The sequence below is a fragment of the Capsicum annuum genome, chromosome 12, assembly GCF_002878395.1.
Source record: "Capsicum annuum cultivar UCD-10X-F1 chromosome 12, UCD10Xv1.1, whole genome shotgun sequence".
Taxonomy (NCBI): Eukaryota; Viridiplantae; Streptophyta; class Magnoliopsida; order Solanales; family Solanaceae; genus Capsicum; species Capsicum annuum.
Genome location: NC_061122.1, coordinates 3,799,515 through 3,814,188, shown reverse-complemented (window position 1 = coordinate 3,814,188; position 14,674 = coordinate 3,799,515). Strand labels below are relative to the sequence as shown.

At 33.0% G+C, this 14,674-nt stretch overlaps 1 long non-coding RNA gene and 1 pseudogene across 1 annotated transcript; one reads left to right on the top strand and one right to left on the bottom strand.

Moving 5' to 3' along the window:
- Window positions 1-3,527: 3,527 nt before the first annotated feature.
- On the top strand, window positions 3,528-5,142 carry LOC124889268. The gene is made up of 2 exons (XR_007048108.1): window positions 3,528-3,848; window positions 4,907-5,142. It is a non-coding gene; the product is annotated as an uncharacterized LOC124889268 (long non-coding RNA).
- Window positions 5,143-8,636: 3,494 nt separating this feature from the next.
- Window positions 8,637-14,449, bottom strand: LOC124889267 (annotated as a pseudogene).
- Between the last annotated feature and the right edge of the window lie 225 nt (window positions 14,450-14,674).

Here is a 14,674-nt window from a genome sequence, read left to right as displayed (position 1 = left end):
AATTTGAGCTAAATAATTTATTTACTAAACTTTATATAAATGATTACGGGTCTTGTTTTAGCCTTTACAAATTTTGTTTATAATTTTATATCTTTTTCATAACAAGTTTGAATTAATTTTTATATATAAGCAATCTAAAATTTGCAGTATAGAAAATCCGAGTTGCAATGCAAGTGGGTAGGCGGAGGTTCATCTAAACCCCTTCATCGTTAAACTACACCATATATACATAATTAATATTAATTTTTACATGTTGAATCTCCTTGATTTCATAATATGCTAACCTTTTTTTTTATATTGAACCTCTAATTGAAAATTTTGATTTCGTTACTGATCACGACCTTACTGAACCCTAAATAAACTAACTAAACAAATGAGTAGAAAATAAATTTTGGGATTTAAATTCCTTTGATGCATGATAAAATGTGTACGTGTAATGTACATTACGTAAACTTTGCCAAAGCCAAAAGTTTGAAAGGCTAACATGAGAAAGTGCTTCAACCATTTACCTTATCAGTAAAAGCACTTGTAAAACGACAGGTCCGTTTGGCCATTAAATTTTTTCCTATTTTTACGGAGTTGAAAATTATGGTGTTTGACCATGAAAATTAAAAAATAGTTCTGGAATTAAATTTTGAAAAGTGAAAATAACTTTTTATTGTTTTTCCTTTTTTCCACTTTCAATTCCAACTTCTATTATTATTACATATAACCCAATCTTTAAATTTTTACACAAACCCCACTTATTAACTACAATCAACCACTTAAAAAAAATTATTATTTATTTTTTATGGTACAACATCATTTTTAGTTGTTACATATATTTTAGTCTTTTTTTCTTCTTTTAACCAAAATTTACTAACGGTAAGTAAAAAATAATAAATAACAATCTATGGCTGAAATATAAGTCCTAGTACATTATGTTATTTAAAAGTGAGATTTTTTTTTATTTTTTTTTTTGCCATTCTAATTTTCTGTATATGTCATATAATAGCTATTATGATTTTAATAAATTATTAAAAAGTGGTCAATAAAGTCGCATATCAAACATAATGTAACGATCCATATTTACAATACAATAATATCTAAGGAAAATCAATATCATCATAAAGAAAAAGCAAAAAATTAGCGCTAATCTATTCAGAAATAATTCATCCGTAATTTTTTTAAAAAGACCAAATTCAATAAAATAATTAAGTCAGGTGAAAATAATTAAGAACTTTCATCAACAAATTTAAGAATATATAAAATATATTTATATCTATCAATCATATTTATCAAAATATATTTTTTTTCTATTCAATCGATTATGGTTAGATAAACTTATTTAGCTCGTACTTGTGATAATTTTATTCAAATTTTAGAAGAATAACAATCATAATAATTAATTTGTTGTTAATTATTTTATCAATTGAAGACATATAAATTATTTTCTCAACATCAACATTTAGTTGTATGTTAGTAGGTAAATTAGTAGTTGGGTGATTTTGATAATTTTTAAAAGTTGAGGGCATAAAATCATATTTAAAAAAGATTTTTCAAAAGTCTAAAAAAAGATTTTAAAAAGACATAGTCAAACACAACTCCAACTCCAACTTCATGTTCAACTCCAACTTCAACTCCAAAAAAAAGTAATTTTCATGGTCAAACAGCTACTTAAAATCATTTTTATTTAGAAAAAACGAAGAAAAGTACTTTCTTTATGTGTGGATTTTTTGCATATTGAAAAGAGAGAGTTCTCAAAAAAAATATAAAAAATCCGTTGTTTTATTTAATTTGCTTAACTATCGCCACAGGAGCGGCTCAATATATCGAGTGGCCTAAAACGAAACTTTAAAATGAGGCCTTAATTATTTTTATTCGAAGTCTATTTCTATAGCTATTTGAGATGCAAAGATATACGAATAAAATTATTTTATAATGGACTTCTTCCAATAATTTCTTATCAATTGATAATATACCTAATTCCTTCAATTTCTCTTGAGACTTTGTTGATCGTAAGATTTTATAAATATTAGTTTTAGAATATTTCGGCTGAGACATTTTTAATGAAAACTCTGTAAGCACTATACTCATTTGAAGAATAATATTGAAATCCTTGTATTTGCTTGAAATATTGCTTATCTTTCTACTCCTTTCGTCCCACTTTAACTATTGTTTTAATTTATTTATGTTCATTATGCAAAATAATAAATACAAGGTATAATACAACAGTTTACTAAGTTATCCCTATTTTTTTGATAATTGAGCATTATTAAGAAGAATATTCTTTAATTTTAAAGATAAAGTTGGAAATAATATTCAATTTTAGTCGTGAATTCTTAATTAAACAGATAGTTTTTTTGAACTAAAATGATATATAATAAAAAAAAATGTATGAAAAGTACTCAATATGTTCTAATAGAAAAAATACAAAACTATAAACCTATAATTTCTAAAAATGGGGCCTCCAAAAATTGGGGGCCTAACGCGTTAGCTTCGGTGGCTCATGCTGTAGCTGCCCATGTATCGCCATTTAACGACTTTTACATCTCAACTATCGATTGTGTTATTTACCTAGCTGCCTAAAGTATCACTTTTGTGAGTTTCGCATCCCAACTATCCATTATTCTATTTATCAACCTAAAGTATCTCCTTTTCACGAGTTTCATACTCAACTATCAATTATTCTATTTATTGCAAGTTTCATACCTCAATTGTCTGTTGTCCTACTTACCTGCTTAAACTATCGCCTTTTCGCGAGTTTCATATGTCCTACTTACCTGCTTAAACTATCGCCTTTTCCTGAGTTTCATACCTCAACTAATAATTCCTTTGTATCAAAACACTCCTCAATGCTAAGTTGAAATTAATTTTTGGTGCTTCAACTTGTATTGGGCCAAAACCCAAAAGTCTAAATCTACTCTAAAATTGGGCCAAATTTGCCGTTTCCAATCATACGTGATTGCTACCTTTTAAAACATAGTCGAATATACAAACTATTTAAAGTTTAACCACTTTAAAACAAGTTCAATAAAATTTAGATAAATATATAAGGCAAAAAACATAAATATAGCAGGCTTGGCGCTTAATTACAAGACACCTCTTTAAGTTTCTAAAATAATTATAAGATATATCGAAGTAATTGTCCAAATACACAAGCACAGACCAAAACTTGTGTAATGATCCTTGCGGTCATTTTCTTGTATTTTCATATAATTTTAGTACTAACTAAATGTATCGTTGATTATTTAATTTAATTTGATATTTGGTAGAAATATAATTTAGTACCCTTTTAGAATATTTTCAATATTAGTAAAATTCTTTGATATATTTATATCACTTTATAATAGATTTTTATGATTTATTAATATTTTAAACAGAAATAGTAAATTTAGAAATTTTAAAATATTATTATTTTATAATAAAGTTTTTGTTAAAATAATTTTCGATTAATTATAATATATTCAAAATATTATAATTATTTTATCAAAAACTTATGTAATATCTGAATATATATAACAGAGCAATTGAAAATGAATTTATGCTCCATCTACTTCCACGTGGAAGTGAAGGGATGGACCTTGTGCGTTAAAGTTTCTTTTGTGGCCAGCAATTAAGATCTGTGTGGGTGGCAAAATTATTAAAGTAAGTTAAATGTAACTTTCTTCTTGGCCACTATAAGTCAAAAAGGAAAGAGAACCAGTTTTCTCTAATTACTACTCTCTGTTTTTACGCTTATGGCTTTATGATCCAGTGGGGGTCGTGAAAAAAGAAGAGAATCAAAGGAAAAATAAATTATCCATATCATCATGTCCAGGCTCGTGTTTTAGTTGTGTTATCTGGAAGTTTCGCGGAAGTCCAGCTAGGTTAGATTTGTCCTACTTTATTGAGCTTATGTATCGAAATTGTGAACTATTATGCGAGTTTTGAATAAATATGTCTTATTTATTTGGATTGGAATCCCGTTCTAGTAAATGTTAGAATACTATCTTTTAACATAATATAACATCTATTACGTTAGGACGTGGAACTAAATTACAAAATCTTGAATTTATCCCTTTTTAATTAAGATTGGCGGATGAATATTTGGACGTTGACATTGTTATGATATGGTATGGATTTTAATACTACCGATGAGTTCCGGTTCGAGTCAGGCATTTGATTATTATTGCTATTATGAATTTCGGTTCGAGTCCGGTATTTGATTATTATTGCTATTGGGAGTTCCGGTTCGAGTCCGGCATTTGATCATTATTGCTACAATGAGTTCTGGTTCAAGTCCGGTATTTGATTATTATGGCTATTATGAGTTCCGGTTCGAGTCCGACAAATGATTATTATGATTACTATGAGTCTCGGTTCGAGTCCAGCAAATGATTATTATGGTTACTATGAGTTTCGGTTTGAGTCCGGCAAGTGATTATTATGATTACCATGAGTTTCGGTTCGAGTCCGGCATCTGATTATGAGTTCTATATATTTGGCCTCTCTTTACTACCCATTGGTGTCAGTTCAAGTCCATTGCACATTTGGATGACTATCATGATTTATGTGGATCAGCGCAGTATAGATTGTTTATGTTTATTTTCATTACTTGTGTGTCCCACCGACTTATGGGGGTACGGTTGGATTAATTGTCTTTCAGTGTGCCTAGCGGGCTTATGGGGGCCCAGTTAGGTTATGTTTTGTTTGTCTATTATTACTGCATTATTTATTTTCCTGTATCGCATAAGTTTATTCCTTTACAACAATTGCGTAGCTTGGTAGTTGTTTACCTTTCCATCCATATTTACTGATGACTCAGATTACGCCTGGAATTGTAGTTATACCTTTTCTGTATTGGGATCAGTCGACTGATGATGCCTACTAAGTACCCGTTGCTTTGGTACTCATACTACACTTCTGCATCTTTTTCCTGATGCAGATCCGGCATGGCGAGCTTGCTATCGTTCGAGGTTGTTCCTCCTCTATCTACTCTAGCTAGTCTTTTGCACTCGAAATTGCTTGTGTATATTGTGTACATTTTAGATTTTATCTAGTACTCTGAGTGCCTGTTAGTAGTGGCTCCAGTACCGACCTTATCAGGTCTTGGGAATAATTCTTTTGTGTATTTGGTCCTTTTCCACTCCTTGTTTCAGTATATGAGATATTTTTACTTTCTATTTGTTACTTGTTATTACTGTCGCTACCATTATACATGATCTTTTCTGATTTCTGCCTATTAGCCCGTTATCTATTATTTCAAATTATCTCAATTAAACTAATTAGTCTTTCATACAAAAACAAACTCTTACAAACTAGCATGAATTGATATTCATAGCCATACCCAATTGTAATTGGAATTTAAAATCATTAAAAGATAGGAAAGGGTCAAATATAAAATATATCCCATCAACTTCAATTTGCCTGGTTCAAAAAGTGATGCATATATAGTCTTCCCATATAATAAATAGTGTATATATATCCTCACCATCTAATAAATAATACATATTAAAAAGTCAGGATATATATGCTCTACCAACCGGTATATTTCTTTTTTTTGATGATTCTTTAACTATCACCTTGTTGTAACAAAACTTTAATCTATTATATAGATTACATAATTTATTTGATAATTCATTATTAAATAAGATTAGCAATGGATTTTCCCCAATTAGTAATAAAATCTATCCGTAATTGATTCTTATTTTTTTAATTAATAAATTGAAGTCTGAACACCAAAACTTGACAAACACATTAAAAAAGAAAAGAAAAAGAGAAGTATAGAAAATTAAGGCTATCGTAAAAGAGTGGATTCACCAACATGAGTTGTGGTGTAGTGGATGGGTCTGCTCCACCCTTAACAAAGGTCGAGGGTTCGACCAACATGGGTTGTGGTGCAATGGATAGGGCTGCTCCACCCTTAACCAGAGGTCGAGGGTTGTATGAAGAAAACTCGGTTAAGAGCGTTGCCACCCACCTTAATGGCCCTACAATGCGCGATTTGAATTGGTCGGGGTCCAATGTGGACACCGAACACCAAATGAGAAACCAAAAAAAAGAGTCCAAATGGGAAACCAAAAAAAGAGTGGATTCAAGATCTGCATAGTTTGACCTAATCGTCAACAAACTAAGTGCCTAAAAATCATAAAAGATTAAAAAGTTTAAATCTCACCATAAAAAAAGAAATCTTGCACTTACATATATCATCCTTTGAAATATATCATAGTTTGCATACAAACCTGAATCGATAAAAGTATTTAAAAAATATTTAAAATTTTTTTTACGATTCAGGTGTGTTCGCAAACTTTGACATACAAAGGCTATCAAAAAGCTGCAAAAAAAAAAAAAAAAAGAACAAAAATGGCTATGAATTGATGTCAGGCTTCAAAAAGTGGCTAGTGTTTATATAGATATATTGGGTAATGTTAAAGAAAATCTTGGCCGTTGAATTTATACCCAAATAGAACATTTTGGAGGCTGTCTTTGTACCACTTAGAAAACCCTAGTTATGTATAATTACATTTGTAGCCTTACTATATATTATGATAATTTAATTAATTCCTACCAAATAATAATGAGAAACAATTAGTAATAAATTATGTTCTTACCAAATAAGTTCAAAGAGAGTGTGGCTTCTGAATAAAATGCTGCAAGTTGAAGTAGATCTAGTGTCTTCAAAATCTACATACTATCATAATATTATTAAAAACAATTATATATTCAGTGGCGGGTGGCCTTTGTATATTTTATGTATATACATTATATTATTTTATACCTCTATCGACAGAAAATTATATTGTTTATAAATCACTAAAATTATATTTTATGTATATATAATAGATGTCGAATCTCTTTCAATTAATTTCTATTTCAAATTTTGAACCCCTTCGTGGAAATCCAAGCTTTGCACCTTGTGCATGTCATCCTTTAAAGTATGTCATAGTTTTCATACGAACCTGAATCTATTCAGGTGCTATCGAAACTTTGACATACAAAGGCTATAAATCAAAACAATTGCTAAGAGTAAAATAAAAAAGAAAATGGAAAAAAATGAGTATGAGTTTGTGTGAGTTTTCAAAAAAGTTGCTAGGTATATATAGATACATACATTGATGTTATTCCCTACTATAATATAGTTTGGAGGCTGTGTTTATAACACTTAGAAAACCCTAGTTCTATGAAATTACTTTGTAGCCCTTTTAGATATTTATATTATGACATTATTGACCTTGTATCTTATTATATTGTTGCACTAAATGTATGCCACATGAAAGGGCTAAGCCATTTGACCTTAAGGAAATTAAAGAAAGAAATGCATATAAAAGAAATTTTAACTTAATTGAGAAAAAACAATCTCATGTTAGGCGAGTCAAGATTTGAAGTTTATGAGTTCTGAATTCTATTACTTTTAAGTTATGATTTCTAAATTAACACTATATGCATATTCAATGAATTTTTACGGCAAAGCTAGTGGCTTTGGCCGAATCTGATTGTCATCTTTTATTGTTCTTCTCTCTAATTCTACTTTTCCAAAGCTAATGATATTTTAGACCTTAGTTTGTTATAAATAAAAAAACATAGCATGAAATATCTCAATTTTTTTTAGGTTCATACCTGACTACTAAATGTGTGAGTTTACTATCTTAACAATTAACAAATATTTATCGAAACACATGTTGACTACTAAATGTGTGAGTTTACTATCTTAACAATTAACAAATATTTATCGAAACACACATTAACTATCAGTTATTCATTTTTCCTATCTAAATGATGGTGTTTTTGATCCTCAACTCTTTGTTATATATATATAGAAAATTGTAAGAACTATATATAAACGCAGAACAAGTGCTGGAAAGAAGATGTTTTATTAATGAAGCAGAAAGCGTATTAAATAGAGTTGCAGGTAAACTAAGACGAGTCCTAAACTAACTAAACTAGACTAGTCCTAAATAAACAGAACTGCTGAAACATAAATTCTAATTACACTTCTAACTACTAACTAATTTGATACATGATGTTTCAATACTATATAGGTTAAAAGTTACTACTTATACACATATTAAATCTTGAACATCTTATACGAAATTTCTGGCTCTGCTGCTGTATAATGTCACCACCTTAGGGTGCACCCTTTCCCAAACCTCGCAACACGAGATGCTTTGTGCACAAGACCTTCTGGCCCTTACTGTTGTGAGTGCATAATAATATTTTCAATAAAACTACAATCTCACAACCTACTAATTAAGTGTTTTCATCTTGATGAGACTTCCAACCAATATGTTAAATGAACAATCAAAGAATGCTAACAATATGCAGTAAGTTTCCAACATCACTGTATATATGCAGTCAAATTTTCTATACATACAATATAATTTAGCGACAAAGGATGTTCATTTGACCAACCTTCAGTTGATGTGGCTTTGCCACTGACTGTTGGGGGATGGTATTTACACATGCCACTACTTGATTAAACTTACTACTAGAAAGACTTTGCTTCTAAGCCTAAAGCCAATGTATAAATACTGCTTACTTTGGACTCCCGATGAACGCACGTGTCCACCACTAGTATGAGAAACAAGCAATAAGTAGTAGTACAACAGCAGATAATGACTATAACCAGACTACCACCAAATAATAATATCCTCAATCTACCCAAAACAACAAACATCATCAAAACTCCAACAACAAAAAACCACAAGCATAGCACGACGACTGTTAGTACAGACAACAAAAACAAATTAAAACACACCTTCCTACTACCCTTCTACCCTAACATGTGTTCTCCACACCTTCCCATCTAGGGCATGTCCTCGATAAGCTGTAATTGCTCTATATCCCGTCGAATCACCTCCCTCCAAAAGTCCAAAAACCAATAATGCCCATCCCTCCGAAAGAAAATCCAATAGTAATTTGACTCAGCTATTTCCAGAATTAGTGTTTCTATAGCTATGTCCATGTTCATCTTGTTTGATTCTAATTCTCTGCTATGTCACACAACTCTAATTCTGAGATAACAAACTTACTTCGTATTGCTACCACACGCAGATCGGAATCAATAAAGAAGTATGCTACTTCGGTAAACTTGGTGGTGGCGGAGAAAGTATTTGAGCTCTACATCCTGATGGAAGAATAGTTGCTCTATCAGTAGAGGTATGTTTGACTACTGGAAATGCTTCTTTGCTCCATTGGGTCTTTGATGTGAGGGAACTTACTAGTAGTTTCAATGCTTCTTTCATCCACCTGTTATGGCAAAGTTTTCTTGTTTTGCACATATTCATCTGAAATTGGATTTTGGACAAGCTGCTTATCAGCAAATGGAAATGTGATTATGTTTTAAAAGAATGAATTATCGCGTACCCAAGTTCTTTCATGAATCTCTTTCTCATGCCAAGAGTCTATTTCGTCTGTTGTATTCTCAAAGTAGCATCTTCGCTTCTCAGTTTGCTCTGCAAAAGTAAACAAAAACCAGAGCAAAAATATTGTTAGAACCACTTACAAGTCAAGAAGACAGCAGACCATAAGATTTAAAAAACTGCCTATTCCTAATCGAAAAGGAGCGATCACAACATCAGATTGAATCATTAATTAGTGCGAAGAGTCTTGAGAGCAAAGAGCTGCAAAGTAACTTTTTTGCTTAACTATCTAGCGCTCAATGTTTTTGCTAGAAATTTGACAGATGATAAGACCTTAACTAAACCACAGCTAGCGGTTCGTCATTTATCTGATGTAATAGCACTTTGCCTTTTCTCTGCAGAGGCATGCATCCTCATCTACTAATGCAAATTATTTCGCAAGTAGAAAGGTGAGCATCAGCTTCTAATGGAGAGTACACGAGAGTAGTTTTAAGGAATGATGATATAAGGAAGTACCCCACATGTAGCAAAAGTGTGTTACTAAAGTTAGAGCATGATCATTACCTTGACAAGAAAATAAGAACAAAGGAAATAGCATTGAAGTATTCATCTGTTTAAAAAAACCATGATACTTCAAAACGAATATGATAATTGATTGCCGAGGAGAAATCCTAGTCCTTGATTCTCACTGAAAAGGTGCTAACTAGTTAAAGAAACAACATAATTTATTTAATCAAATAATTGATTAGGGAGTGCTACTTGAGTTAATATCGCATGATTCCAGGATCTGATTTGAGCATAAAAAATTCAACACTTGTTGTTACTCTTTAACTTACCTTCATTAATCCAGCATAAATGGAGACAAGATGAAATGTAAATCACCCATCGATGAGCTCCTGCCAATAGGGGAAACAAAGAGGGAAAAAGGAAAGAAAAAATTGATCAGTTTTGGAAAAGATTTTGCAGCTAACAACAAAAAGAAAACAATTACTTACTATATTCCTGGCAGTTGATGTTGCTGCAAAGTGCATCTACTTGTTGCTTAGAAGAGGAGCAACTGGCTTCATCATGGTGTTCACTATAATCAAATCTGCTCCTCCTTGTCCCAAGGCAATGTTCATCATTATTTTCCCTAATTTGCAACAAGGACTAAACGCCTAGTTCATCTTTATACAACAAATGAAATATACATTCATTTTTTTTTTCGAGGAAGATAACATGATGTGCCTATAGTCATTTGGTGTTGTTCCATTTGTGTTAGATATATCCCATAAACCAGCAAAAGGTATCAAGAAAAAATGAACACCATTTGGAGAATATTCTGAATGGTTGGATAAGACAAGTTTGCGGGTGATGCACGACATCCCATCATCAGATAAGTGAATCAAGTGAGCTATGAAGTTAGTTAATATGCCATAGTAACATACAGCAAATCCCAAGAAGCTATCATGTATGTACCAATTCTTAGGCAAATTGAATGGTACACCAACAATTCCCTGGTATGGAAACATTGGTATCCCATGTCACTGCCAACCTGTAATCACTCTTAGTGACGAGGAGTCTGAAGCAGAGATGTCGTGCTGCAATAATGAGATATTCTGAAATAACGAATTACAGATCCAATAATTTGTCCAATCTGATTCTGTTGTATCTAATTGAACTGGAAATTCTGGCAGCTGTGTAAGTCTCTTGCAATGTGATACGTCCAAGCATTGAAGAGCACCAAGTTGGGCTATGCTTCGAGGCAAATGCCCAAAATTATTTCCATTGAGATTCAACTCTTTCAAAGAGGATAAGCATCCAATGTCATCCGGAAGCTCTCCATCTATTAGATTGCAGCAACCGAGATTCAAAGTCTCCACGTTTTTCATCCCCACGATAAGTTCAAAATTAATCTTCTTGCAATGTGATAAGTCCAAGAATCGAAGAGCACCAAGTTGGGCTATGCTTTGAGGAAAATACTCAAAATTATTTCCGCTAAGTGTTAACTCTTCCAAAGAATGTAAGCATCCAATGTCTTCCAGAAGTCCTTCACGTATTAGATTACAGTGACAGAGATTCAGAATTTTCAAGGAGCGTAACCCTTTGTTCACCCGAGGGAACACAAATAACACTCCCCGAGTTAGGTACTCAGTAGAAGAGTGCTTCTTTTTGTTTTTTTCGAAACTCAAGAATTTAAGCTTGTTCAAGCGGATGATGGAAGATGGAGGTCTTGAAATTAGAGTAAATCTAGCATCAAGCTCCTCCAAGTTTTCTAAATCACCTATCTCTTCTGGCAAGCTGTCAACTTTCAACTTACAAATGCTGCTTGGAAAAGCTACAAGATTTTTCATCTTTTTCAAACGGAGCACTCCCCTGGTAATATGAATTCGGTACTGATTAGAAGAGGGCTTCACTTCTCCGATCATTTCTGGAAATTTCTCTAAACTATAGCACTTCTCCAGATCCAGATATTCAAGAGATTCCCCACTAACACATGGAAACCTCTTAAGGCTTTTACAACAATTCAAACTTAAGTGGATGAGTTTACTGCAATTTCCAAGGGAATGGTGAACCTCTGTAAGATTCATACAGGACACCAAATACAAATGCTCCAAATTTGGCATCGCCCTGAAATCTGGTGTTTGCATCAGGTTTCGTGAGCGGCTGAGATTTAGCTTTCGTAGACACGGTAAATGCTGCAATTCAGGACACACAATAACAAATATTTCTTATTATACATAAAAGGCGTAGCGTTTGTACATAAAAAGGCGTAATACATAGACATTCAAAATTCCAACTTTTGTAGAAAAGTAAAATATAACATGAAAAATCAGGTTGCTATAAGTGAAATGCCGTTATAATGAGGTGACGTTACAGAGAGGTCTGAACAATTGTACCTTTGTTTCAAACAATAAATGATGCAGCGAACCTTGGAAGAGATCAAGATGAACAAGTGTTTTGGGTTCAAAATCTTCTGGCAACGATTCCCAAGGATATCCAAAAATCTGAATCCAACCCAAGCTCTTGGGCAGGTACTCAATGGTATCATGTGTATCAAATTTGTTGATGTATAATAGTTTAAGCCTTTTTATATTTTTCATGACTTCTTTGCTAAAAAATAGCTTTTTAACGCTGTCATTTTCCAGCCAGATTGATTCCATTGCTTTTGTCTCCTGATAAAAAAGATCATTAGTCCTGAAAATAACAACAACAAGAGGGTAAAATGTGCGCAGTCCATACCACTACCTCGAAGGAGAGGTAGGGATGAAGTTAAACATTGTTTAGTCTACTTACTGTATTGTTCAGCATAACTTCTTCGAAATCTTCAATGTCCCATATTCTGCTAGGTTCTCCCAATTCTTTCTGCATTTTCACGACATATCTACCATATCTTCAATCAAGTCATGCATTTCAAGCCTATCATCTCCAGAGATGAACACAAGAGATTTGTCAACTAGGACATCCAATCCGCATTCAGTTCCATTATTATAGCTGCCGAGGATTTGTAGGACTTCAGTTTTATCATATCCTCTGAAGAAACATGCCATATCCAAGAACATCTTTTGCTCTTCGGGCTGTAACCCATCATAACTTATTTTGAGTTTTTCAACAATTTCTGATGTTGGCTTCTCCTTTATTTTATCTACAATTCTTCTCCATTGAGTTAAGTCTTTCCCATGAACCTCGATGGAACCTCACTCGACTCTCCAACTCGGTATAGTCCATTTCCTTCCAATCCTTTGAGACACCGTCACTTGATTCCTCCATAACTTGGGTGGGTAGGATGGCTTAAGTCAGAACTCGGTTGTTCTTCTTCTTTCTGTTTCTTCCTTTGAATCATGGTCAGTACAAAATTCTGTCTTGTTGTCTACTTCTTTGTCTGAAAACACTTCATATTTACATTCATAGGGGGCATGATGTAGACACCTAATTTCGTCCCTCCCCGATATCGTTTTTACCCATTTTTTACTTTATCCTGCTGTGTACCCTCACCCATGTAATTATACCCCATAAAAATATAAAAATAACAAAAATTCAATAAATCCCTAACCTTATCCTAACAAACTTTATCCTATACCCTATCCCATACCACCTCACTACCCTACCCCTCATATTTTATTCCACTTTGTTAACAAATTGACAAAAAAAGACAAAGGAGGAACCTTCCAGGACAGAGGAGGGGACCCATTTTGTCATCATTCTCATCATAAAAGCATAAAAGAAAGGAGGTCATTATGATCTTGAGGGGATTCTTTTTTTCATTATATAGAATACACAAGGGGATTCCATTTGGATTCATCCATGGAGAACGCACAGAATTCATACACTAAAACATCCACGGGAAGATAATCACACCCATTATCATCATTCTTTAACCTCTGAAAAGAGCCATTTTTTCCTTCCTGGGTCTGGCTTCAAAAATGCCATTTTTGAGAGCAGATTCTCCTCTCCTTTTCTTCTCCATCGCAAACCCATCATCACTCCCACAAGGACCACTCACCTCACAACATCTCACAAACACACACACAGATAAAAGAGAATAGATCGAGAAGAGAGAGAGAGTAGCAGAGAGAGAACGAGAAAGAGAAAAATACTATTTCTTTTTGTCAATTTCTAAACAATTTAGTCGAAATAATCAGTAAAAAGTGGGACAATTTTCTGGATTTTCTAATTAATAACTGAATTGCAAAAAGAAAAATACAACGAACTGAACCACTAAAATGACGTAAGCAACTAATCTAAGGGGCCTCCATTGATAGCTTGGATCTGCAGAATGAGAAGAGATATAAATTAGAGTGAGAAAGAGAGAGAAGATGAGATTCTGGAAGAAGGAAGAGAGGTGAGAAAAGTACCGATAATTTCTGAATAGTCTCTCCCCTCAAGTTGGTTAGAACTTATAACAAACATGTGCTGTGCTGGCAGCTGACTTGGTAATATCTAAGCCCTTGCAACCTTTTTAATTAAAACTATTCCTGGCCGTTCATTTTAATTTGTTGACATAGTGTGTTATTCACTATACAGATCATCACATATCCTTCCTCTGCAAAACATCCTTGTCCTCAAGGATGAAATTCACAAAATTTAGCTCATATGAAATCAAAATCCTCCCAGGTAGAGGTTGGACCACTGTATGAGCACCTTCCCAGCTGCAGTGTTGCCCTTCTTAGCCATTTGTCGTTGCAGAACTGCGACGGGTTTCACTAAAAACTGTCCATCATCTGTAGTCATTGGAAGAGCAGATTGAACCACCACTTTAGACCCTACCTTTTTCTTAAGCAAAGAGACACAAAAAACTGGGTGAACCTTAGCTTCAGCCGGTAACTGTAGTTTATAAGCAACTAGTCCAATCTTACTGATGATTTCGTAAGGGC